Raw genomic sequence first — 26,663 nt, 5'->3', positions numbered from 1 at the left:
CAGATGACATGATACTATACATAGAAAATCCTAAAGATGCCACCAAAGATTACCATAAGTAATAATTCAGTAAACTTATAGGATGCAAAATTCACCCAGAAGTTGGTAGCATTGCTCTACACTAATAACATAGTAGCAGAAAGGGAAATTAAGAAAACAACTCCATTTATAATTACACCAAAGAGAATAAAATACCTAGGAATGACCTTAACCAAAGAGGTGAAAGAGCTGAACTCTGAAAACTGTAAAACACTTATGAAAGAAATTAAAGATGACACAAACAAATGGAAAGATAGTCCATGCTTATGGATTGGAAGAATTAGAATATCAATCTATAGATTCAATGAAGTCTCTATCAAAATATCAACAGCATTTTTCTCAAAACTTGAAGAAATAATACTAAAATTTGAATGGAATCACAGAGGACTCAAACAGTCAAAGCAATCTTGAGAAAGCAAAATAAAGCTGAAAGTATCACAATTCCAAAGTTCAAGATATACCACAAAGCTATAGTAGTCAAAACAGTATGGCACTGGCATGAAAATAGACACATAGATCAATAAAACAGAATAGAGAGTCCAAAAATAAACCCATGATTATACGGTGAATTAATCTATGACAAAGGAGGCAAGAATATACAATGGGGAAAATAGTCTTCAATAAATGGTCCTGGGAGAACTGGACAGCTACATTTAAAAGAATGAAACTGGACTATTTTGTTGCACCATATACAAAAAAAATTCAAAATGGATTGAATTTGAGACCTGAAGTCATACAAATTCTAGAAAATATCACAGGAAGTACTTTCTCTGACGTCAGCCACAGGAATATTTTTCTAGATCCCTTTCCTCAAAGGTGCCCTGGGGAAAGCAAAGCAGGAACATGGGGTGGGAAACTTAAGCTCAGGTCCTTATCTCAGTGTCCAGGTATGAACAGGGTTGTTACACTGTAAAATGGCTAGGCAGCAACTCAAAATTGCTGTTTTCTCATCACATAGTATCTTACACTTTGTCTCCAGGCTCCACAAATACTAAGGTTGAGCCTTTTTACTGAGCATTAATTATTTGCCAGTCACAATGTCAAGAGTCATTTATTATTTGATCCACACAATAGTCAATTGGAAGGTCCTATTTCTGACCTCACTTTATAGACAAAGAAACCGGGGCATAGAGAGCTTAGGTAGCTTTGTCAAAGGTCCCCTGGCCCAGAAGAGGCAGAGCTGGGCCTGGAATGGAACTCTGGCCTCAGAAACTGAACTTTTAGCCACTGTACCCTACTATAGGACTATAAAAATGGCAATTGTGAATCTCATTAATCTTGAAATGAATAAAATACAGACTCATTAATTACAAACAGCGAGGCTCTCTGGAGATAATAGTTGTCTGAGAATTGCAACAAATTGTTCAGGCTCCAAGATTTGCCATTTTAGACATAAGGCATAATTTAGACACAATTATAACTGCTTGCATTATCCTGTTATTTGTTTTGCCTTAACTAGTGTAACTGCACATTGGGAAGAGTGGGTAGTCTTGTTCAGATGGGAGTTTCCTCATACAGAGGAGCAAGGAATCTGTTTAAAACCAGAGAGGAAGTTGCTCTGTATCATTTATCAAGGAGTGTAAAAGGCCCGAGGAGGTTAGCTAGCCTTTTGCTTATCTTGAGATGTAATGACAGTGCTCAAGAATTCCATCGACTTACACATATTTTTATTCTTTATATTCAAAATGTATACTATTGCAAGCAGGATCCACACTATGTGTCTTTAAGTACTGAATATCAGAACAAATGTTTACCCACACAAATGCTAGAATTGCCACCTTATTATTTTTTAATTTATTTTTTTAAATTCAAGTTAGTTAACATACAGTGTAGTATTGGTTTCAGTAGAACCCAGTGATTCATCACTTCTATATAACACCCTGTGCTCATCCCCAACAAGTGCCCTCCTTAATGCCCATCGCTCATTTAGCCCATTCCGATACCTTCCCTCCAGCAATTCTCAGTTTGTTTTCTCTTATGGTTTGCCTTCTCTGTTTTTGTCTTATTTCTCCTTCCCTTCCCCTATGTTCATCTGTCATTTTTTTTTTTTTTAAATTCCACATATGAGTGAAACCATGTGATATTTGTCTTTCTCTGATGGACTTATTTTGCTTACCATAATACATTCTAGTTCCACCCGTAATGTTGCAAGTGGCAAGATTTCATTCTTTTTGATTGCCAAGTAATAGTCTGTTGTGTAGTCACACACCACATCTTCTTTATCCATTCATCAGTTGATGGACATTTGGGCTCTTTCCATAATTTGGCTATTGTCAATAATGTTGCTATAAACATTGGGGTACATGTGCCCCTTAGAGTCAGCACTCCTGTATCCTTTGGATAAATACCTAGTAGAGGAATTTCTGGGTCATAGGGTAACTCTATTTTTAATTTTTTGAGGAACCTTTATACTTTTTTCCAGAGTGGCTGCACCACTTTGCATTCCCACCAACAGTGCAAAAGTGTTCCCCTTTTTCTGCATCCTTGCCAACATCTGTTATTTCCTGAGTTGGTCACTTTAGCCATTGTGACAGGAGTAAGGTGGTACCTCATTGTTTTGATTTGTATTTCTTTGATGATGAGTGATGCTGAGCTGCTTTTCATGTCTGTTAGCCATCTGGATGTCTTCTTTGGAAAAGTGTCTATTCATGTCTTCTGCCCATTTCTTGACTAGATTATTTGTTTTTGGGGTGTTGAGTTTAATAAGTTCTTTATAGATTTTGGATACCAACGCTTTATCCAATATGTCATTTTAAAATATCTTCTCCCATTCCATCGGTTGCCTTTTAGTTTTGTTGACTGTTTCCTTCACTGTGCAGAAGATTTTTATCTTGATGAGGTCTCAGAAGTTCATTCTTGCTTTTGTTCCCCTTGCTTCTGGAGATATGTCAAGTAAGAAGTTGCTGTAGCCAAGGTCAAAGAGGTTGCTGCCTGTTTCCTACTCTAAGATATTGATGGTTTCCTGTCTCACATTTAGGTCTTTCATCCATTTTGAATTTATTTTTGTGTATGGTATAAGAAATGGTCCAGTGTTATTTTTCTGCATGTCACTGTCCAGTTTTCCCAGCACCATTTGCTGAAGAGACTGTCGTCCTTCCATTGTATTCTTAACTGCTTTGCCGAAGATTAGTTGGCCATACATCTGTGGGTCCATTTCTGTGTTCTCTATTCTGTTCCATAAATCTGTATGTCTGTTTTTGTGCTAGTATCATACTGTCTTGATGATTACAGCTTTGTAATACAGCTCAAAGTCTGGAGTTGTAATGCCTCCAGCTTTGGTTTTCTTTTTCAGGATTGCTTTGGCTATTTAGGGTCTTTTCTGGTTCCATACAAATTTTAGGATTGTTTGTGTTAGCTCTGTGAAGAATGCTGATGTCATTTTGATAGGGATTGCTTTGAATGTGTAGATTGCTTTGGGTAGTATAGACATTTAACAAAAAACATTCCATGCTCATGGATTAGAATTGTCATCTAATTTAAAACTGAGGGTTCGTCTGTTGCTCCTTGTTGGAGCTTCACCCTGTAGAAACTTTACAGGCCTATAGGCAAGGCTAAGTTAGTGGTTTGCTTCTTTGCTCATCATATTTATGTTTGTTCCTAATAAGGTCAGTTTTTAATTTGGGGAATGACATCGTTTTTGGCTCTTCACATGAACATGAATGTCCCAAGCTCCTGATGATTTGTAAACCAGAAGATACAGCAGCTGAAATGCATTAGTTTAATAATAAATACAGGAAATGATTTGATCTTATAAAATATGCATTATACAAATATCTCACACCAAATAGTGGTCTTAATAGTGGCAGTGTTTCAGCCATAGCTGGTTTTCCACTGTATTTCAAGAGTGTTTTTGCTTATGATTTTAAAATTCCAAGTTATTTCCAGGATGATTCAGTCTCTAAGTTTTTTCTGCTTGTCCCTTACTATGTTTTAGATTTCACAGTGCTGTTGAACAGTTACCTAAGCAAAGCATGGAAGAAATCTTGAATCACAGATGGAATCAGCAATGGAAGTATTTGTTCTCTCTCAATCCCCTACAAGTGAGGAAAGGGGGAAGTACTTAGCTTGGGCTGAAGGGCAAAGGAGACCATTAAAGGACCCCTTGGAGGTAGATAAAGCCAAATAACTATAAAGGAGGAGTCAATTGAATTTGCTGCCTACTAGGCATCCCCGTAGGCATTTCCAATTAGATATCTGCGTCTCTCAGGCATCTCAGATTTAACATATGAAAAACCAAGCTCTTTTTTTTTTTTTTAATGTTTATTTATTTTTGAGAGAGATGGAGACAGAATGCAAGTGGGTTAGGAGCAGAGAGAGAGGAAGACACAGAATCCGAAGCAGACTCCAGGCTCCGAGCTGTCAGCACACAGCTGGCAGGGGCTCGAACTCACGAGCTGTGAGATCATGACCTGAGCTGAAGTCAGACGCTCAACCGACTGAGCCACCCAGGGACCCCCAAAACCAAACTCTTGATCTTGACCCGCCCAGAACAGGCACTGCCAGGGTCTTTCCCATCTCAGTTTATGGTAACTTCCTCCTAGTTACCCAGCCCAAACATTAAGAAGTCATTTTTGACTTGCCTCTCTCTCTTTCTCCTCTTGTTGGCTCTACCTATAATTCATGTGTTATTTTTCATCACAATAATTATCATCTTCTAAATAATTTAATTTACTTATTTCTTTTTATTATTTGCCCCTGCTACGGTATAGATTCCATGAAGGGAGTTTTCATCTACTCACTTATACAACCCCAGCAAATGAAACATTTGGAGCAAATATTTGGAATATAGTATGTGCTTAATAAATAAATGTTGAATGAACAAATGAAAATATGAATGAACTATGCTGAAACATGACTGTAGCCTAATCTCTCCACTGTTTAATTGTGGCATGATTGCTACGTCCAGATGAGTTTTATGTATCAGAACATGTCTAATGTTAGCAGAGGTAGAAAAAAACTGGTTTGTATAATTTGATAAGTTGTCCTGTGTTGTTTTAGTCCTCTCTTTCCATAATAGGGATAACAGATTGACTACATTGGATTTTAGAGGTAAAGATGAGACTTATAGGTAAAAATAAATCTTATCTAGAATTTTTGAGTCAAATCTCAAACCAAGAATCATCAAATGAGCTCGAAGAAATGCAGTGGGAAGCTTTCAGAACTTTTTTATCAAGATGCTTATGAATAAGTCTGTATGTATGCTCAAGTGTTGTGGATAGTGATGCTGGTACTACTAGATTGGGGTAAAAAGGGTATGTGTCTGAACTTCTGTGATCCATCTCTGACTGGAAAAGTAGCAACATACTTGGCTGCTCTGTCCCTCTAGCTCTGTCCCTCTAGTCACTCATAATGGACCTAAGGTATCCTTGAGGTAGAAGATGCCTGAAGGGAAAGGTGTGAAGGACTTTGGAGGTTCCACTCAATTTATGCATTAATAAAGGAGCCATCATTCCTTCTTTTCCCTTATGCTTTAAAAGGTCTCCCTGCCATTTTGCAAATTTCTTTTTGTTTCTTAATTTCTTTATAACAATTTATGACTTGTCTGGATTTTCCGTTAATATTTTACATGTTGAGGGACACAATGTTTTAAATCCTGTGATTCTCCTGTGCCTAAACTGTTTCTAAATTATATCATACATGGGAACTGTAGCCAGGAGTTAAAAATCTGGCAGTTAAAACTTGGATTCAGTATAGGTTTTCTAATGTTCCTTGGAATCACTCAATATGACCTCTTGACGGGTGAGTGTCTGTCTCTCTCTTTTGTAATTCCTGGGGGTTTCAAAGTTGGAAGTCAGAGAAATACAGAACTGATGATGCAGCTTTATTTGGAAAATGTGTCATTTTATTTCTACATATTTCAGATGTGGTTGTGTATGTGTGCGTGTGGGTGTGTGTGTATGTGTGTGTGTGACCAATGTAAAGCTGTAAATATATTAAGATAAAAAATTGCATATAAATGTGTGCATACTTAAAAAAAACCTCTTAGCTTTACAGCATAAAATATCTTCTGTCTTTATGTGTTAGATTATAATTTATTACTCTACAGGAGATTCCCAACCTGGGAACAAAAGCATTTGCACATGTGTTGCTGAAGATTAGTTCAGGGAATGGGAAAAAGAGGAGTTAATGGTAAAGAGCTAAGACATAAATTTTGAGAAGCTGTTATTGTTCAAGTACTATGTTAGGTGCTCCACTCACCTTATTCCATCTAATACCACAATCCTATGAGGTAGCTGTTATTCCCCCTAACTGGGTAAGGGAAAATAACTGTTATTTTCCTTTACTGAATAAGGAAAGTATGTCTCAAAGTATGTAGCTGGTCTAAGGTTATACAGAGAATGTGGCTGAACTGGGATTCAAAACTGCCTGGGCTTGTGTAACTCTGAGGCTCATGTTCTTTCAACTTCATGCAGAAATGGGAGTGCCAAGGGCTTGAATAATAAGGATAGTCTTGTTTTCTGATCCAATTATTGGCTCACCTGCTTCCCTAGCCATTACCTCTGTGTGATTTATTGCAAATCATGGTACCATCTCTTAGGCCTTTTCTCTGCCATTTCTGTGGTTACTTCTTTATTCAGTTTTGTCAAAGTTTTTTGTTTTTGTTTTTGTCTTTCTGTTAGTTAAATGAAATGTCTTTTTAAAAAAAGTTTCCTTTTTCAGTGTTTTTGTTTTTTTTTTTTCTTTCCATGGAATCCTTTAAGTATAAACAAGATTCCACATAGAAGCTCTGGTATCACTCTGGCTAAACAAAGATTTAAGTAAAATTTAACGAAAATACAGAAGGGAACCAGACATAAGTGGCTCTGAGCACTTTCTCAGAAAAATTGGGATACACACTAGCATAAAAACTGTATCATTTTAAAGACATATCTTCCCTTCAGTATTCTCATGGGAATTCACAACACAAATAACAAAAAACCTAAGCTTATTTTGTTTTATGAGTTATGGTAAGGAGACGAATTTCTGCTAGTAGGACAGTAGCATTGAATTTGGGGAGGCATTGGCACAGGGGCTGGAGAGGGAGGTGCAGCTTTGATAGTTGGCATTTTCATCTTCCTTACTCTCTCACATCACAAGTTATGTTCCTAAATTTTCTTCTTCTTTTTAAAAAACATGTTTGTTTATTTTTGAGGAAGAGAGAGCATGTGAGCATGAGTGGAGGAGGGGGAGAGAGAGAATCCCAAGCAGGCCCTGCACTGTCAGCACAGAGCCTGAAGTGGGCCTCGATATCAGGAACTGTGAGATCATGACGTGAGCTGAAATCAGGAGTTGGATGCTTAAACTGACCAAGCCAGTCAGGCACCCCTATGTTCCTAAATATTCTAATCTGCGACAATTTAGGTAAGAGAAGGAGCTAGTGTGAGGTATGGGAGGGCATAAAAGGTTATAAAGTCTTTTAAAAGATATTGTTTTATTCAGTCTTTATAACAAATATGTGAAGTGGGTAGTGCATTGTATTACTTGGCTTTGCAACAGTAACAACCCTCTAATCTCAGTGGTTTACAGCAATGAAGTTTGTCATTTATGTTTTATGGAGGCTATAAATCAGTGCATGTCTGCTTCCTGAGTGCTCTTCATTCTAGAATCCAGGCTGAAAGAGCAGCCCCCTTATGGGTGTGTTATAATAGCAAAGGATTAGGACAAATGTCACATTACATTGGACAAAGCATGTCATATGTCCAGGTCCAAAGACAGAGTGTGTGAAAATGTATACTCCTCCCATGGCCAGATAGTATTATAATGTACCACAGGCAAGTATTGCTATTGTGGTTGCCCTTCTTATTCTACAGAAGTGGAAACCAAGGCATAGAGAAGTTAGAAGAATTGTCCAAGATCACACTACTGACAAGTGGTCGAAGACAGTTTGGAACTCAAGTTGGACTGGAGGCCATTACTTTATGTATTATACCAACAAGAATGACATTTTCTTTCATTTATCCCTTTATTTTTGTTGATGACATTGAGAACAGTTTTCCTCCTAATGGCCTACTAGAACAGTGTCCATTGTTTCCTTCTCTTCCAGTCTTTCAAATCAATGGCTTTAACATAAACCTTAAACTTCAAATGATTTCTGTATGGCAGAAGTCAGTATTTAAAAGTTACAGATAGTTGGGGCGCTGGGTGGCTCAGTTGGTTAAGCATCTGACTCTTACTTTCGGCTCAGGTCATAATCTCACAGTTTAGTGAGTTTGAGGCCTGCATCAGGCTCCATGCTGACAGCACAAAGCCTGCTTGAGATTCTGTCTCCCTCTTTCTGCCCCTCCCCCACCCATGCTGTCTCCGTCTCTCTCAAAATAAATAAATAAACTTAAAAAAAATTAAAGTTACAGATAGTCCAGTTTTTGATGAAAGTGTGAATTAAAAAAATAAAATTCTTTTTCAGATCTGGAACTGGGATTAATTATTGTTTAATAAAAATTTGTCCTAAGTCCCATATTTCTTTGTATCAGTTAAAGGCATGTCTATGAAAGAGGGCCAAATGTAATTTATCATGGTGCTTGTGTGGACTTTCACTGATAAGGAATTTTGTGAGCATTTTCAGAATGGGAAGCATTATTTAAAAAAATTTTTTTATAATGTTTATTAAATTTTGAGAGACACAGAGTACGAGCAGGGGATGAGCAGAGAGAGAGAGGGAGACATGGAATCTGAGGCAGGCTGCAGTCTCTGAGCTGTCAGCACAGAGCCCAATGTGGGGCTCAAACTCAGGAACCATGAGATCATGACCTGAGCCTAAGTCTGATGCTCAGCCAACTGAGCCACCCAGGCGCCCCCAGAATGGGGAGCATTGTTAACCGAAGTGGTGGTATGACCCTGGTTTGTTTCCAGCCCAGTCTTCCCTGAATTCTCTAAACCTCACGCTAGCAGAGCTGCTGACTTCCCAGAACACTTAGATCTCTCCTTTCTTGTCTCTGGGTCTTGGCTTAGGATATTGTTCCCTCAGCTGAAATGCTTCCAGCCTGATCCACCTTTTCAGTCAACCGGGTCTGATTGTAACAGTTTTTCAAGGCTTCATCTTTAAGTGCTTTGTGCTCCAAGAAGTCTTTTCCCATCTCATCAAATACAAATAGAAATCCTCAAACAATGCTTTGCTTGAACTCTTGTACTCCTTCTTCCCCTTTTGCCCAATACCTTTCACCTAACAGATATGCGACAAATCATTTTTTTTTTTTTTTAATTTTTTTTTCAACGTTTTTTATTTATTTTTGGGACAGAGAGAGACAGAGCATGAACGGGGGAGGGTCAGAGAGAGAGGGAGACACAGAATCGGAAACAGGCTCCAGGCTCCGAGCCATCAGCCCAGAGCCCGACGCGGGGCTCGAACTCACGGACCGCGAGATCGTGACCTGGCTGAAGTCAGACGCTTAACCGACTGCGCCACCCAGGCGCCCCGACAAATCATTTTTTAATGAAATAAATTGAACTACTGTATTTGCTAAATTGAAGTTTTTGTGTAGAATTGATTCATATATTTATTTAACAAATAGTTGTTAAATGCCTACATTTGTAAGACACAATTAACTTGCTAAAGTTAACATAACAATAGAGTGATGTATTCAGGACTGAAATCCAGGATTGCCTGACTCCACAGCCAGTGCTCTTGAACACTACCTAGATATCAAAAGCTAGAGATTTCTGAATGCTAGAGAGCTTCACTGTTGGGCAGATACTAATCTTCTTTCTTCCCCTTAAAAATTGTATAAAGTATTTTTTACCAATGCCTTTTTAAGCTACTATTTAGTCTTGGTTTCAAAATTGTCATTAAAACCATTTTTTCCTATTAATGTAAGATGTTCCCATCGAAAGTAAAATAACATTTTTTGTATGGACTGTGTTGGGTAAATTGTTCTACCTAAAGGCAGATTCAGGTTTTGTGGGTTGTGAGCTTACACATTTTTTTTTTCTGGCCCCTTTTAAGAAAAAGAAAAAAAAGAAAAACTACAAACATTAAAAGAAAAAGGTATGCCATATTTAACATAGGAAAAGAAATCATGACAATTTACTTGAACTTGGAGGTTCAGATCTCTTTTTTTTTTCCTAAGGTATCTTGAGGCAATTTACCAGAAATGCTTACATAGAAGAGTCTGTATTGCCAACCTGGCTTCTCCTCACCTAGGATACTTCGCAGCTCTTGGCGACTCCAGGCACCCCAGGGACCATGCATGTGAGGCTTTATTCACTTCCCAGTAAGTCCCCCCTCAGTCTTGGCAATTTAAAAGTGATGGTCAAATTGCATTGAGTTTAGTCTTAGATGAGTTTTTGAGTTTATTTTCTAGACTATTTGTGATGTTTTCCTAGAAAATGAAGATATTATTAGGAATGGCATTGTGAGACACAAGTTTCTTTCTAATTAAAAAAAAAATGTTTTTTCCCCATAGCATTGGATGAACTATTGTTATTGTAGAAACCATTTGGTATGAATATAATCTCTTTTTGGAAATATTGAAATGGAACATAAATAATGAAAATCTGCTCTTAAATGAATAGTGCTGTCACTAAGGTATTTAATGTAGCTCAGACACTGTGTTCAGAATAACATCACACTGAATCAATCACTTCGATTTTTAAAAAAATCTTGTAAGTGACTACACTTTGTTGGAAGGATTTAAGTCATTTTTTCCTTAAAACTTTGTTGAAGTATTGACCCTGCAAAGAGACACCACTGGAAATTAGTCTTTTTCGTGTAGTATTGAAAAATAGCAGCAGAGGGCCACATTGCAATGTGCTGGATTTCTTTTCTTCAAGAAAGAACATTTTCTGTCCATTGTTTGGCATCTGTTCTCTCATTTTGAAACTTGGCAATACATTTATTTGAAAAGAAGGATCTTTTTATATAATTTTATTTTATTTTTAAGTTTTTACTTTTATTGATTTATTTTGAGAGAGAGAGAGCGTGTGAGGGAGAGGCAGAGAGAGAAGGAGAGAAAGAATCCCCAGCAGGCTCTGTGCTATCAGTACAGAGCCTGATGCAGGGCTCAATCCCATGAACTGTGAGATCATGACCTGAGCCGAAATCAAGAGTTGGACGCATAACCAACTGAGCCACCCAGGTGCCCTGAAAAAAAGGACTTTTCAATACAAATTTTACTCTATTGAGAATGGAAGATGCAATGTAAGCCTTAAAATTTATTACCTTTTTTTCTTGGTTGCTCTGAAGATGTTGAAATTTTGACATCTTTCTTCACTTCCTTCCACAGCGGTAAGGAATTAATACTCTTTTAACTTTTTGGTGCAGGCGGTTACTTTATTTCTTAAGCTCATCCAGTTTGTTGGCAGGTTATTATGAGAACACATTCTGACAAATTATGTTACTTTATTCAAAGGATCAGAAAAATTACATGACAGCAGTTCATAACATAATATCACACTTACTACATCTTCCAATTTCCTTTCAGCTGATTGTGTTCATGTTCTAACAAAGTTATTTCCTATAGTTAAAAAGAAAGTTGTAGGTTAAAACTATGTCAAGATGTCAAAAATGATTGAGGTGGAGTATGTGTGATCTACTCAATAAAACTCTTACTTATTTTGTGGGCTCATTTTGTGATTAGCTTGACTGTGATCAGGACAGATAATGGCATAGAAGATGAAAGGATTGGCTGAAATACAGCTTAGTGCACCCTAAATATGTAGACACGAGTTTGCACTTAATCCCAATAAGTTTCTTTTTAACACTATAGTCTGGCAGACCACAAATATTTTTGATAATTCTGGGTTCTGTAGTCAAATATATTTATTTTTGTAGTCTTAACCTGGTTTCTTATAATTATGTTCATAGAGAGTTTTTTATCTTCTCCAACCATCATTCATTCTCACTAAAAGTACATTTCTAGAATCCTGCTTTTGAAAAAAGGATTCTAATCATCCTTCAAAAAGGACTTGTTTTGGGATGAAAGAGTTTCAGAATAATGAATTATTGTTCATTACCAACTTTCAGAATCCTTGTGTCTTGAGGAACTTGAATAATTTAACTGTTAGGGACTATAAACATTATATAGAAAAGAGCCAATATTGGGGCGCCTGGGTGGCGCAGTCGGTTAAGCGTCCGACTTCAGCCAGGTCACGATCTCACGGTCCGTGAGTTCGAGCCCCGCGTCGGGCTCTGGGCTGATGGCTCGGAGCCTGGAGCCTGTTTCCGATTCTGTGTCTCCCTCTCTCTCTGCCCCTCCCCCGTTCATGCTCGGTCTCTCTCTGTCCCAAAAATAAATAAAAAATGTTGAAAAAAAAATTAAAAAAAAAAAAAAAGAAAAGAGCCAATATTTTATTGAGATTAAATGAATATATAACATCATATAGAAACATGTAAACATTGTATGGAAACATATAACATAAACATATAAAGATTGTAGAGAAATATTATATAGGAAAGGGCCTCCATATAAACTTTAGATAAAAAACATGTATTTAAAAAAATTTTTAATGTTTATTTATTTTTGAGAGACAGAGAGTGAGCATGAGTGGGGGAGGGGCAGGGAGAGGGAGGCTCTGCACTGTGAGCACAGAGCCGGATGTGGGGTTCGAACTAATGAACCTGTGAGATCATGACCTGAGCTGAAATCGAGAGTTGGCCGCTTAACCAACTGAGCTGCCCAGGAGGCCCTAGATAAGAAACATTTAAATATTGTATAGAAGAGGGCTAATATTTATTGAGATTAGGTGAATATTTATTTTGTATGTATTTGTTGTGATCCGCAAAACAAAATGCTAATAATAATGACTACCAGTTAGACAATTTAGAATATGCCCTACTATTAACTTTCTGTGATAAAATGTCATATATTTGATTCTGTTTTCTGATAAAGCATTATATAAATAAAATTGGATAAAATCAGATAAAATTTCAAGGCTTAAAAACAACCACTTCAGGACTTCTGAATTGACCAAAGTCGTACAAGTTGAGAAGCAATTATTTATGAAAAAAATACTGAATGTCAAACAAGAACAGTGGGAGTCTGGCATTTTTGCCTGGGGCTTCTCCCATCCACACCCACACCCATGCTGATCTGAGCAGAAATGTACAGAGCACTGCAAAACAAGAAAGCCAGCAGCTTCGTTGCCACAAGGGATTCACTTGGTAGGAGCAGAGTGGAGACAAACCTCACGTTCAACAGTGTTGTCAATAAAAGTACTGGTTTTGGTGGCAAATGAAGGAGGATGACCAATGGTTCAGGTAGCACGGGGTTGCGGTAAGCAGTGGACTAGCAGACTGGCCTGAAATTTAACAGGGAGATAAGGGAAATAAGAGCTTTGGTAAGGTCTCCGCATATCCATCCAGGAGGGACTGGAGAAGACCCCCAAATCCCCATATCCCTGGCTAAGCGTGAGACTGTATACCTGCAAAGAGCTGCTGCCAGAAGGCCTAGTGGGAAGTAAAATCCAGGACATTATTGAAAACTGACTGATTAATTCAATAAGGCTTTCTTTAGGTCATTTAATTAGGCTTAAGAGGCCATGAAAGGATTGTATAATTCCTTCTATTTTTGAAAATTCTTTGTAATTTCTAAATATTTAACTTAGAAATACACTAGAATAGGGAATAGTTTTTTAATCTCTGAATTGTGAATCTTTGAAATCTTTCTCTCCACCTACAGAGTAGAACTCAACTTTTGCGAGGTTACCACAGCTGGAGTAGGTAGAATGCAAATCAGATTGAAACAATCTGATTTCCAAAAATTCATATTCTTAAATACTATGCTATATTTTCAGATGATGGTGATATAGAATATAAAATATCTTTAACATAATATCATAGCAATCAAGTTAATTTATACAGTTATTGGTACATTAAGCCAGTATATACTTTATAGTTGATCCTTTAAAAAAACTTTGTATTAAGGAGAATTTCAAACAGTTACAAAAATAGATAATACAACAATCCTTTATGTATGTATCCATTACACAGCTTTGAGCTTTTTCTATAAATGCTAAAATTACTGCTTGCTATGGTAATCTTTATTACAAAAGGGAAATAATTCTATTTATTTATTTATTTATTTTATTTATGTATGTTCATTTATTTTGAGAAAGAGAGAGAGTGTGTGTGTGTGTGTGTGTGTGTGTGTGTGTGTGTGTGTGAGAGTGGGGGGAGGGGCAGAGAGAGAGGAGAGAGAACATCCCAGTCTCCTTGCTGTCAGCACAAGCTCGATGTGGTTCTTGATCTCACGAAATGTGAGATCATGTCCTGAGCTAAAATCAAGTGTCAGACATTTAACCAACTGAGCACCCATGCTTCGCAACAAAAGGGAAATAATTGAAGATGAATTTTTGTAGGGTAAACACTAATTGCTTTTAAATTTGGCAATTAAAAATCTCACTAATCTATTTTACTAACTCATTATTCAGTGACTATTTCCTTTTGGAATGGACACACTTAATATGTTTTTAAAAGTAGTCAACACAGTGGAAACAGCATAAGGAGTAGGAGGAGGAGGCAGATGGAAATATTCAGTGAATACTTTGGCATAATGGAGCGACCAAGTAGAAGGTAGCTGAATGGAGCTTCAGACTTCAGTTTCTTTAAGACATTGTCTCTGGACTTATGGCCCCATCAATCACCCATGGTCTAATGTTTTTTTGTTTGTTAGTTTGTTTTATTTTATTTTTTATTTTTTTTAAGACTAATTTTTAGAGCAGTTTAAGTTCGCAGCAAAAACGTTGAATGGAGAATACAGACAGTCCCCATATCCCCTATACCCACATGCATAGCCCCCACTTTGGACATCTCCTACCAGTGGTTCCTTTGTTACATTCAATGAACCTACAATGACACAACATTATCGCCCAAAGTCCATAGTTTACTTTAGGGTTCACTCTTGGCGCTGTACATTCTATGTGTTTTGACAAATGTGTAATGACATGTATACATTATAATAGTGTCATACAGAGTAGTTTCACTGCTCTAAAACTCTCGGCTGGTCTTTTGTTTATAACATTTTCTCTTTTATACACATTAGTACTGTTCTTTCTTATATTTCTAATAACATGTCAGGGTTTTTAGTGACTTTTGGCGGGGGGTTAGATAACTGACAACCAGTTACAATTATTGCAACCTGTGCCCAATGGTATGCAACAGAGGTGTGTATGTGGAACTGGAAGGAATTAGTAGCATGATCAAACCTATTCTTTCAGGCCACATATGAAGTATTTTGTGTTGCACAGAGCATTTAACTACTTTATTTGAAACTTTAGGACCCTTGAAGAGAATGTGATATTTTAAGCCATATGTTTCCATAATAGTCTTCAAATTCCAAATGTCAAATCTATTTACAATAACTCTGGCTTCTGAAATAAACTATTTTATAGTTCTGCCTCTTCTTTGGCCTTATATTCTGTCCCACATTTCAGTAGTGAATGTCATTGGTAAAGCTTTGATTTATTTCTGGGAAAGTCTTCCTGGATTTTTCTGCATGGTTTCCTTAAGAAATTGGAAGTTATGCATATCCAGACTATGTTCATTTTATTTGACAAACTGTTTGCATTAAAAGAATTTAGAAAAATTTTGGTTACTAATATCTGACTTGCTTCTCTCCTAGGCATCAGGGCTCTGGTTTGCCTAGACACTTAGAAACTGTGCATTTTGATTATTCCCATAACTTCTTTACCAGGTTATAATGCTCGGCCATTTAAAATACTATTGTCTTTTGCTTTTATAAAAGTTTTTATTTATTTATTTTGATAGAGAGCACAAGCAGGGGAGGGGCAGAGAAGGAGAGAGAGAGAGAGAGGAAGAGAGAGAGGGAGAGAGGGAATCCTAAGCAACCTCTGCACTGTCAGCCCAAAGCCTGATGTGGGGCTCGATCTCACGAACCATGAGATCGTGACCTCAGCCCAAATTAAGAGTTGGATGCTCAACTGACTGAGCCACCCAGAAGCCCCTGTCTTTTGTTTTTAATGAAAGCTCAAAATTATGTTACTTAGATTATCTGCTTTAACTTTGTAGATCTGGAGTGGGGGAGCCCACTGATAGTCAGAGTATAGTTTCAGACAATATCCCTCTCCTACTCTATAGAACAGGTTGCCATATATACATTAGAGTTGTAAGGATCCCCAAAATTCTCTTCTGCTAGAGTTATTGCTGCCAGACTGGGTGGATTTTGCTCAGATTTAACATAATTTACAGATTCCTTTTTGTATAATTGTGGAATTTTCAGATGACTTCAAATGGAATGTTTTTCATTTTAGAGGTCTTAGAAAGGGCAGTGTTGAACATCAGTTAAAGTTCAGATTCTGTATTTTGAAAAACTATATGTTAACAAATTGGATAACCTAGAAGAAATAGATGAATTCCTATAAACATATAATTTATCAAAACTGAAATAGGAAGAAATAGAAAATTTGAACAGAACAACAACCAGCAAAGAAATTGAAACAATAATAAAAAAAAGTCCCAACAAAAAAGTCCAAGACCAGATGACTTCACAAGCAAATTTACCAAACATTTAAAGAATAGTTAATACCTATTCTTCTCAAACTATTCCAAAAAGTAGGAGAGAAGGAAAATTTCCAAATTTATTTTGAGACCAGTATTACCCTAATACCAAAATCAGATAAAGACACCACAAAAAAAGAGAACTACAAGCCAATATCTCTGATGAACATAGATGCAGAAATCCTCAACAAAATACTAGCAAACAGAATTCAACAATACATTAAAAAAATCATTCACCACAATCAAGTGGGATTTATTTCTGGGTTGCAAAGGTGGTTCGATATTTACAAATCAACCAGTGTGATATATCACATTAATAAATGAAAGGATAAGAATCATATGATCATTTCAATAAATGCAGAAAAAGCATTTGACAAAGTTCAACATCCATTCATGATAAAAACCTTCAACAAGTAAGGAACCTACTCAACATAATAAAACCCATGTTAATATCATCCTCAATGGGAAAAGTGAGAGTTGCTGATGAAATCGTAGAATGTTTTTAAAGTGTCATTTTCACAATCATGTACTAGGAAGCCAATTTCATACTGAACTGATTAAATAATACATTTTAATCTAACACTGTTTGCACTTACAGCTTTTTTGTAAATAGAAACTATAATTTATTGTCTATTTCACATCTGTTTTACTGTAACATTTAAGGAAAGACCAGACTTTTTTTTTTTTTTTTTTTGAAGAGTTTGTTTAGAAAGTATCATAGTGTAAATTGTTGGGAACAAGACAAGGATGTCCACTCTCACCATTGTTATTTAAGATAGTATTAGAAGTTGTAGTTACAGCAATCAGACAGCAAAAAGAAATGAAAATCATGCAAATCAGCAAGGAAGAAGTAAAACTTTCACTATTTGCCAATGACATAATACTATATATAGAAAACCCAAAAGACTCCACCAAAATAACTGCTAGAACTGATAAATGAATTTAGTAAAGAAACAGGATACAAAATCAATGTACAGAAATCTGTATTATTTCTATACACCAATATTGAAGCAGCAAAAAGAGAAATTAAGGAATCAATCCTATTTACAATTGCACCAAAAATAATAAGATACCTAGGAATAAACCTCACCAAAGAGGTACTCTGAGAACTATAACACACTTTCATTAGTGTGATGAAAGAAACTGAAGATGATGCAAAGAAAAGGAGAGACATTCCATATTTATGGATTGGAAGAACAAATATTGTTAAAATGCCTGTACTGTCCAAAGTAATTCAGACTTAATGCAATCCTTATAAAAATACCACCAGCATTTTTCACATTTAAGAAACACTCCTAAAATGTGTATGGAACCACAAAAGAACCCAAATAACCAAAGTAGTCTTCAAAAAGTAAAGCAAAGCTAGAGGCACCATAATTCCGGACTTCTGGTTATATATCAAAGCTGTAGTAATCAAAACTGTATGGTATTGGCACAGAAATAGACACATAGATCAATGGAACAGAATAGAAAACCTAGAAATGTACCCATGATTATATGGTCAATTAATCTGTGACAAAAGAGGAAAGAATATCCAGTGGCAAAAAGACCATCTCTTCAATGAATGATGTTGGGAAAACTGGACAGTAACATGCAAAGGAATGAAATTGGGCCACTTTCTTACACCATACACAGAAATAAATTTAAAATAGATTAAAGAACTAACTGTGAGACAGGAAACCATCTGAATCCTAGAAGAGAACACAGGCAGTCAGTAGCATCTTTGACCGAGGCCAAAGCAGTCTTTTTAGATTATGTTATGAGGCAAGGGAAACAAAAGAAAAAATAAATTATTGGGACTACCTCAAAATAAAAAGCTTCTGCACGGCAAAGGAAACAATCAATAAAACTAAAAGGCAACTGATGGAATGGGAGAAGATATTTTCAAATGACATATTGGATAAAGCGTTAGTATCCAAAATCTATAAAGAACTTAAACTCAACACTCCAAAAACAAATAATCTAGTCAAGAAATGGGCAGAAGACATGAATAGACACTTTTCCAAAGAATACATCCAGATGGCTAACAGACATGAAAAGAAGCTCAACATCACTCATCATCAGAGAAATACAAATCAAAACTACAATGAGATACCACCTTACACCTGTCACAATGGCTAAAATGAACAACACAGTGAACAACAGATGCTGGCAAAGATGCAGAGAAAGGGGGACACTTTTGCACTGTTGGTGGGAATGCAAACTGGTGCAGCTACTATGGAAAACAGTATGGAGGTTCCTCAAAAAATTAGAAATAGAGCTATCCTACCACCCAGAAATTCATTTGCTAGATATTTATCCAAAGAATATGAAAATGCTGATTCAAAGGGACACACATGCCCCTTTGTTTATAGCAGTGCTATCAACAATAGCCAAGTTATGAAAAGAGCCCAACCATCTATCGACTGATAAATAGCTAAAGAAGATGCAGTGTGTGTGTGTGTGTGTGTGTGTGTGTGTGTGTGTCACACACACACACACACACACACACACACACACACAATGGAATATTACTGATCAAAAAGAATGAAATCTTGCCACTTGCAACAATGTGGATGGATCTAGAGTGTATTATGCTAAGCAAAATAAGTCAGAGAAAGACAAATATCATATAACTTCACTCATATGTAGAATTAAGAAACCAAACAGATGAACATAGGGGAAGGGAAGGAAAAATAAGATAAAAACAGAGAAGGAGGAAAACAATAAGAGATTTTAAAGTTTTTTTTAAATTAATTTATTTATTCTTGAGAAAGAGAGAGAGAGCATGAGCAGGGGAGAGGCAGAGAGAGGGAGAGAAGGAATCCCAAGCAGGTTCTGCACTGTCAGTGCAGAGCCCAATGTGTGGCTTGAAGTCATGAACTGTGTGATCATGACCTTAGATGAAATAGAGTTGGACGATTAACTGACTGAGCCACCCAGGTGCCCCAAGAGACTCTTCAATACAGAGAATAAAGCTAAGGGTTGCTGGAGGGAAGGTCAGTGGGGGATGGGCTAAATGGGTGATGAGCATTAAGAAGGGCACTTGTTGGGATGAGAACTGGGTGTTATATGGAAGTGATGAATCACCGGGATCTACTCCTAAAACCAATACTATACTGCATGTTAACTAACTTGAATTTAAATAAATAAATTTAAAAAAATAAAGAAACATAACAAATGAGCAAAGGGGAAAAAAAAAGAGATAAATGCAAACCAAGAAATAGACTCTTAACTATAGGGGACAAAGTGATGATTACCAGAGGGGAGATGGTTGGGGGATGGGTTAAATAGATGATGTAGATTAAGGAGTGTACTTGTCATGATGACCACTGGGTCATGTATGGAAGTCTTGAATGAGTATATCATATACCCAAAACTAACATTACATTATACATTAACTAACTGGAATTTAAATAAAAAGTTAAAAATAAGAGTTTATATTCTGGACCTAGAAGCTCAAATACTAGTTATAACACTCAGAAGCCAAGTGATCCTAGGAAAAGTGAGTTTTGCTTTTTTTCATTTTCATATAGGGGTAATAATACCAAACTCACAAAGTTCTATCTAGGATTAATTGAAGTAAAGCATGCAAAGCTCTTAAGTTGGCCTGGTATACACTAAACCCTCATTATTTTCATGGAAGAATAAAAATGGTAATAATGTATGCTTGAACTACAAATTGGGTTTACAAAGTCTCTTTCTCCTCTTTGGATATAATGGTCACCCTCTCTACCCCAAGTACACTCCCTAAAGTTTTTGTTTGTTTGTTTTGTTTTTATTATAACAGTTACAGTACCTTGTAATTCTTATGTAAGTCCAGAGACTAAACTGGCTTGGCTTAAAGTAGGTACTGGGATAGTACATCCTGAATGAGTAAGTACACTTCAGCATAGAGTGCCTGCCTCAAGTCTGACAGGTGGGCTTTGTCATTATATCATTATCACCTGTCACCACCATCATCACCATAATCCCATTATTTCCATGTTATTCTTCCAGGCCAGTACCAACTGCTGGGAATACAAAGGGGTCAAAAGATAAGGTTCTTTCCTGGAAGGACTTCAGGTCAATTTAGGATGTCTGGACATGGGCAAAATAAAAAACAAAACACAAAAGAAATAATTCAAAGTAGCACATTTGAGTGTTGAATGAGAAGTACACACTATAATTGTGGTTAGTGTTTATTTAATGATGAAAAGCATGGGCATTGTAACCATCCAGTCTTATTTTACATTTAGCCATTTATTTGCTGTGTACTCTTGGTCAAATTATTTTTTATTCTCTGTTACTGAATTTTAAAAATAGGCTTTTTTCCCCCTTGGGAACCATAAAGTGAAAATGCATAGAATGTGTTCAAAATAGGATCTGGCACATAGAAATCAACCAGTAAATTGTAGTTAACGGTCCTGTAGAAGAGAAGGCCACCTATGGGGGTTGGAGATTTCATAGGAGGAAAAAAAAACATAATAAGAACAGGATTAAAAATGGCTTCCCGGGGTGCCTGGATGGCTCTGTCTGTTGAGCCATCTGACTCTTGATTTTGGCTCACGTCATGATCCCAGGGTCTTGGGACTGAGCCCCGCCTCAGACTCTGCTGAGTATGGAGACTGCTTAGGATTCTCTTTATTTCTCTCTCTCCTTCTGCCCTTCTCCCCCGCTCACATGCTCTCTTGCTCTCTCTAAAATAAAGTAATAAATTAAAATAAAATAAAATAAGATAAAATAAAATAAAATAAAATAAAAATGACTTCCTTACACATTACTTAAATTTTCTGAAATCAGTTTGCAAATAATACAGTATAGGGTGGTATATGGAGTGAGGAGAAATATGTGATTGTGTTACTGAATATCAGGTGCAGAATTATATTCTCACTCATAGAAGTTTTTGGCATAGTTTTTATCTATCACCTTTCTGAAGCCTGAATTGAAATTCATATGCTTTATTGTCGAAGAGGTAACTGATACAATCAATGACAGTCTATAAAATGGAATAATATTTTGAAATATAACTGCAGTCAAAGCTCTTCTAATCAGTACTTTTGTGATTACTGTATATGCCCCTAAAAAGCAATAGTATCTTGCTTTTAATCCAAATATTAATTGCAAATAATCCAAATATTATTTGTAGCTAAACTAAAAGGAAAGATTCATTTTTCATGCTTTTTAAAATTGGATTAGGTAATTCAAACACATATTAAACAAGTCACAGAATAAGAAAGAGCCTACGGTAACAGTAAGTTTCTTTACCACTCCTTTTCTTTACTTCCCAGGTTCTCCTTCTCAGAAGGAATCCCTGATGTCTATTTCTTCCATGGATAGTTTATCAATCTAGATATATCCCCCTGTTTTTAAAATCACAAAACATTTATAGTGTGCCCATTCTTACATCTTCATTTAATATTTATTACTGACTCATTTTATATTTGTTCTTAGGACTCTATAGTCTGAAATATGCCATTGGAAAATTGAATTACTGTAGTGAGATGCTACAATGATAAAAGCTAGCATATGTTGAATATGTAATGTGTTCCATGAAGTTGACACTGATTATATCATTTTTTTTTTCTCATAATGACCCTAGGAAGTGGGTGTCATTTTTGTGCCTATTTTATAGATGGGAAAACGAGGTCTAGAAATATTAAATATCTTGCCTATGATCATAAAGCTAAATAGGCTGTGGAGTTAAGACGCACATAAGGTGGTTTGGCTCCTGAGCTCACACATTAAATGCTCTGTTGCTTCTAAGATTTCATTGTGTTCATTTTTAAGAAGACAACCGTAAATGTTATTGTATAAAAAAATAGAAGACGGTATGAGAATAACAGTGATGGTGGTGACAGAAATGGTAAAGTCTTTATCAGTGTTGAAAGGATATCTAAGAAGGGAAGAAGTTCTTGGTAGACCAGATAGCCCTGAGGACTGATGAGGGCAGCTGAAGCTGCTGCAGTGGTGTCAGGGCATCAGCAGCGAGGGAGCTCCAGATTCAGGAGATGTCAGCAAGCCTGAGGAAGTTGTGGTGATGGATGCCGGCACACAATAGCCCGTAGCTGGCACATAATAGCACTGTTGTGAAGACGGTATGATTAGTCATAAGTTCTAGATGAAAAACTGAAGCTCACGTAAGTTGCCCTGGGTCTCACACAGCTGGAAAGTGACAGGACTCAGATTCAAAGCCAGACTCCAGTGCCTCCTAGGAAGGAGGTGATGTGTTGTCCTGCTTGCAGCACCTGGTGGACACACCAGCCTTGAAACCACAGCTTTGTGTCACTTACTGGAGTGGTTTCAGACTTTTTCATGCTAAATTTTTGTAACATGTTTTCAGTGCAAGTTTGCAAGAAAGTCCCATATGAGACTGAAGTAGGAGTCATCCTCTTAACGTGGTTACCCTCTTCCCATCCCCTGGAATCCCCCAAAGAAGTTACATGTAATCAAGTTTGAAACTATCATTTCTACTTCTGGGATGAAAATTCTTTCTGATGACAAAACGTGTAGGAAGCACTGCTCTTCATTGACTAAAAGACTGGTACGTTCTGGTCAGGTTCAGTGAAAACTTCTGTCCTCAGTTTTGATTTTATAAGGTTAATTTTGACTATATCATTATTTCAGAGGACATAACCTGGAGCTAGAGAAAGATGGTATTGTCTCTCAGAGTGTAGTCAAGTGCTTTATTCTGAGAACCTAATGTAACTCTTAAGATAATAACAGCATTTGGCAGGCCTTTGTTTAAAGTTTTTTCTCCCGTACAATCTCAAATTCCAGCAATGTAAAGGGCTAGTCTTTCCTTTGTCTGGAATGATGAATGCTAGAATAGAGTCTACATGCTAACTTAATTTCAGAAATATTTTATACAAAACTTCTCTCATCTGCTATTGTAATGTTCTTATGAACATGCAAAATTTTACTCAAGGACCTCTGGCTTTGGTCCTAGCTGTCTGGAAGCTATGAAATGAATGCTGCCAGGTATATCACAGGATGTGCCCATATAACTGAGCAGAAAGACAGACTATCATATGGAAGCAAATGAAATAATGAAGGACTTCTTAAAGTCCCATCAAAATTATTGTATGGAATTATTTATAGCAGGCAAAAGGAAACACAGCTGCATTTTCAATGATTTTTGAAAATACTCTTTAAAATACTGGCAATGGCAGAGAAAATTAAAAATTTAATATAATTTTTTGGTTATATGGTATATTTTAAAAACACATAGTCCTTTTTCATAACTGACACAGTGAAAGGTACTTTGATTGTAGATGGAGAACTGAGAACTCAGTTCAAGCTCTAGATCCTTTATTTTATAAATATGTGACCTTGGACCAAGTAACATTTCTGAACCTCAGTTTCTTCTGTAAATTGGGGCCAGTACTCCACCTCGTCTGGTTCTTGTGAGGCTTGAGTGAGATATGTATAATCTATAAAGTACTGTGCACATAAACTATATTAATTATATGACTCCCAATGTCTAAAACTTAGAATCATAAAATCATATATCTTAAAGGAACATTAGAGGACATCCATATATGCATATTATCTTTAACATTTAAAAATCATTGTCCCATCTTTAGACATTTTCAGCAATGGGTTCATACTATTTAGGATGCAGGCAATTCCATATTTGGCAAGTGTCCCAGGTTGGGTTCCTCTGGAGGCAGACTCAAAGTGGGAAATGAGGGTGCAGGGCATTCATTAGGAAGTGCCCTTGGCATCATCCCTTGAGGAAGAGTGGGAAGGAGGCAAGATTGGACAGAAGGAGAATTCAAGCTGTGATGCAGTCCCAGTGAAAGCTTCTACTGAACCCACAGTGAACTCAGAATTCACTGATGTGGCCCATCAGAGTTGTCATAAGTTGGACTAAATAAAGTGCTGGGCTTTTATGCCCCGTTATTGACCAGTCATTGGATTTTGGGCAAGGCAGTTTTCTTCAACTGAGGCAGTCCTCACAAAAGACTAAAAGCTGAAGATCATCTTCTGCAATTAGTGGAGCAAGTCTTTCCTTTGTCAAAGAGTACCTAGACATCACAGTATCAACTAGGTCATCCTGCAGATAAGACATTTTGTTTTATATTGAGTGGAAGTCTTCCTCACTGTGGCTATCTTGTAAGCTACTCTCGTTTGAGTCAATTCAAAGTCTTATCAATATTTTTATAACAGAGACTTCTTTAATATATTTTGGCAGCACTAGTGCTATCCTAAAATTTGGAAAGAATCAAATGAGTATGCATAATCAAGCTTCATAATATTACATACGGGGCAATAACAAAATCAATTACATACAGAGGCGGACTTCATGCTTCAAGAAACAAAACACAGACAGAATAGTTACTGTGAGTGGAGCTTTTGGACAAAACTTCCAAGTGAGATATAGGTATCATAGAAGAAAGAGATTTTAAGTAATTTTTGAGTTCAGGTTTTTATTTTTTTAATATCTTTCTGAAGGATGACTTATCATGGCTTAGGGGAGTTTTAAGGAATGAAAACATTTAAAGAAATAGGGTAGATGTTGGCAACTACTATGGATAAAGGAAAATTATTCATAGCACAAAAAATATCTTGGAAGGTTGTGCAGATGTAGGAAATAAAGTGACCAAGATTTAGGTGATGCCCTAACAATACAGAATGGTAAAAGAAAAGCAGGCAAGAGCATTGTAAGAATATAAACTCTGAAAGCTAAAGTAGAGTCTGTTGGCCAAGAAATTCCATCAAAATTCTTAATTACATGAGCTTCCTCTTGTTTTCCTTATAACATCAATGTGTACTTGTATATATGTGCATATATGTTTGATTCTTTCATTCCCTCAGAGAATGGAGAGAATTTAAATACTTTGCACTTCAGTATATTACATGTCTTGGTTGCTCTATGTATATACATGTTACATGTCTGTGTACGTACAGTATATCACATATCTTTGCTCTATGTAGTGTGTATGCTTTTTCTTCAGGACACAGAATTTTTAGGATATATTTCTCTTTTGCATTCAGTAATTTTTCCTATAATTTAAAGCCATGAAATTGAATTGTTTTTCATTCTCAGTGCATTAAGCCCTCATGGAAAGGCTCTTTTATCTTCTTATTTGTGGAAATTTCTTGCTGTCACATTCTGGCATTCTTCCACACAATAAGCAGTTGTGTAGTGTTGGCAAATGTCCATGAATCTAGTTCTAAAGAAATGTATCCTTCAGTATGTATCTCCCATTTCCTCTTGACCTGACCTCTCTCTTTGACCTGGCTTGATTCATCTAAGTATGTTGGTGGTGCCAAGTTCCTTCTGATTTTCCCACTCAGCCCCCGCCCCGCCCCCCCACCACCACAGACACACCTAAACAAATCTCTAGGGAAAGTTATGTTGGCTTTGGGGGAGGATTGTTGTAAAAGCAGAATGAGGAAGTTGGAGAGTAATGGCAGGAATTCAGCAGATTATTATAAGACAGATTGATTCAAATGATGAGTTACTCTTATATTTTGAGTACGTGACACGGTGTCTTCACTTCTTTCCTTTTCATGTGGCAAGTGGCTACTCATGTACACAGGAGAGAATAAGTCATGTCTGCTCTGTTTCCTGTTCTATGATTCGGGTTATATCATATTGCCCAAATCCGGAAAAGGATGGAGCCATTGTTTGCTGACATAGTGCATGGAGTTCAGTTGGGGAACAGGGACAGCTAAATGCTTCCAGAAATAGAGGTGGTGCAGTTTCCACCAGCACACCAATGTCAACCTACCTTAAAAGTTTTGCTTATCTAGTCAGGACTGCATTTGAAATACAGAGCCCTCTCCACTTTCTGTTATCATTACCATCTCCAAAATACAAAGTTTCTTTTAGTGACCTAGCACTGTATTAATTTTTTTGCCAGGAAGAATTATTTTCTAGTCTTCTATGAAGGTCTTTTTCTTCAGTCAGTCCATAGATTCCTTTTTCTGGAAATATCATTGATCTATGGTGAATTTAATTTTAGCCATCACATCACTTACCTACCAACCTTCTTTTCTTCTTCCCTTCCTCCCTCTCTCCTTCCCTCCCTACCTTCCTTCTTCTTTCCCTCCACCCCTTCCATACTTACTCCCTCCCTTTTTAAATGTTTATTTATTTTTTGAGAGAGAGAGAGAAACAGAGAGAGAGAGAGAGAGAGAGAGAGAGAGAGAATCTGAAGCAGGCTCCAGGCTGTGAGCTGTCAGTACAGAGCCTGACGCAGGGCTTGAACTCACGAACTGAATTGTG

General features: G+C 36.8%; 1 long non-coding RNA gene across 1 annotated transcript in view; it reads left to right on the top strand.

Moving 5' to 3' along the window:
- The window catches only part of LOC109266034 (uncharacterized), a 110,889-nt gene that overhangs the window by 60,285 nt on the left and 23,941 nt on the right, over positions 1-26,663 (top strand). Inside the window, exon 3 of the long non-coding RNA XR_002079490.2 lies at positions 10,083-10,226. This is a non-coding gene — a long non-coding RNA (uncharacterized LOC109266034). The remainder of the gene's footprint in view (positions 1-10,082; positions 10,227-26,663) is intronic.

The sequence above is a fragment of the Panthera pardus genome, unplaced genomic scaffold, assembly GCF_024362965.1.
Source record: "Panthera pardus isolate Hobbes unplaced genomic scaffold, ASM2436296v1 HiC_scaffold_1, whole genome shotgun sequence".
Classification (NCBI taxonomy): Eukaryota; Metazoa; Chordata; class Mammalia; order Carnivora; family Felidae; genus Panthera; species Panthera pardus.
Note: the sequence above shows the minus strand (reverse complement) of the source record. Positions and strands in the feature narration are given on the sequence as shown.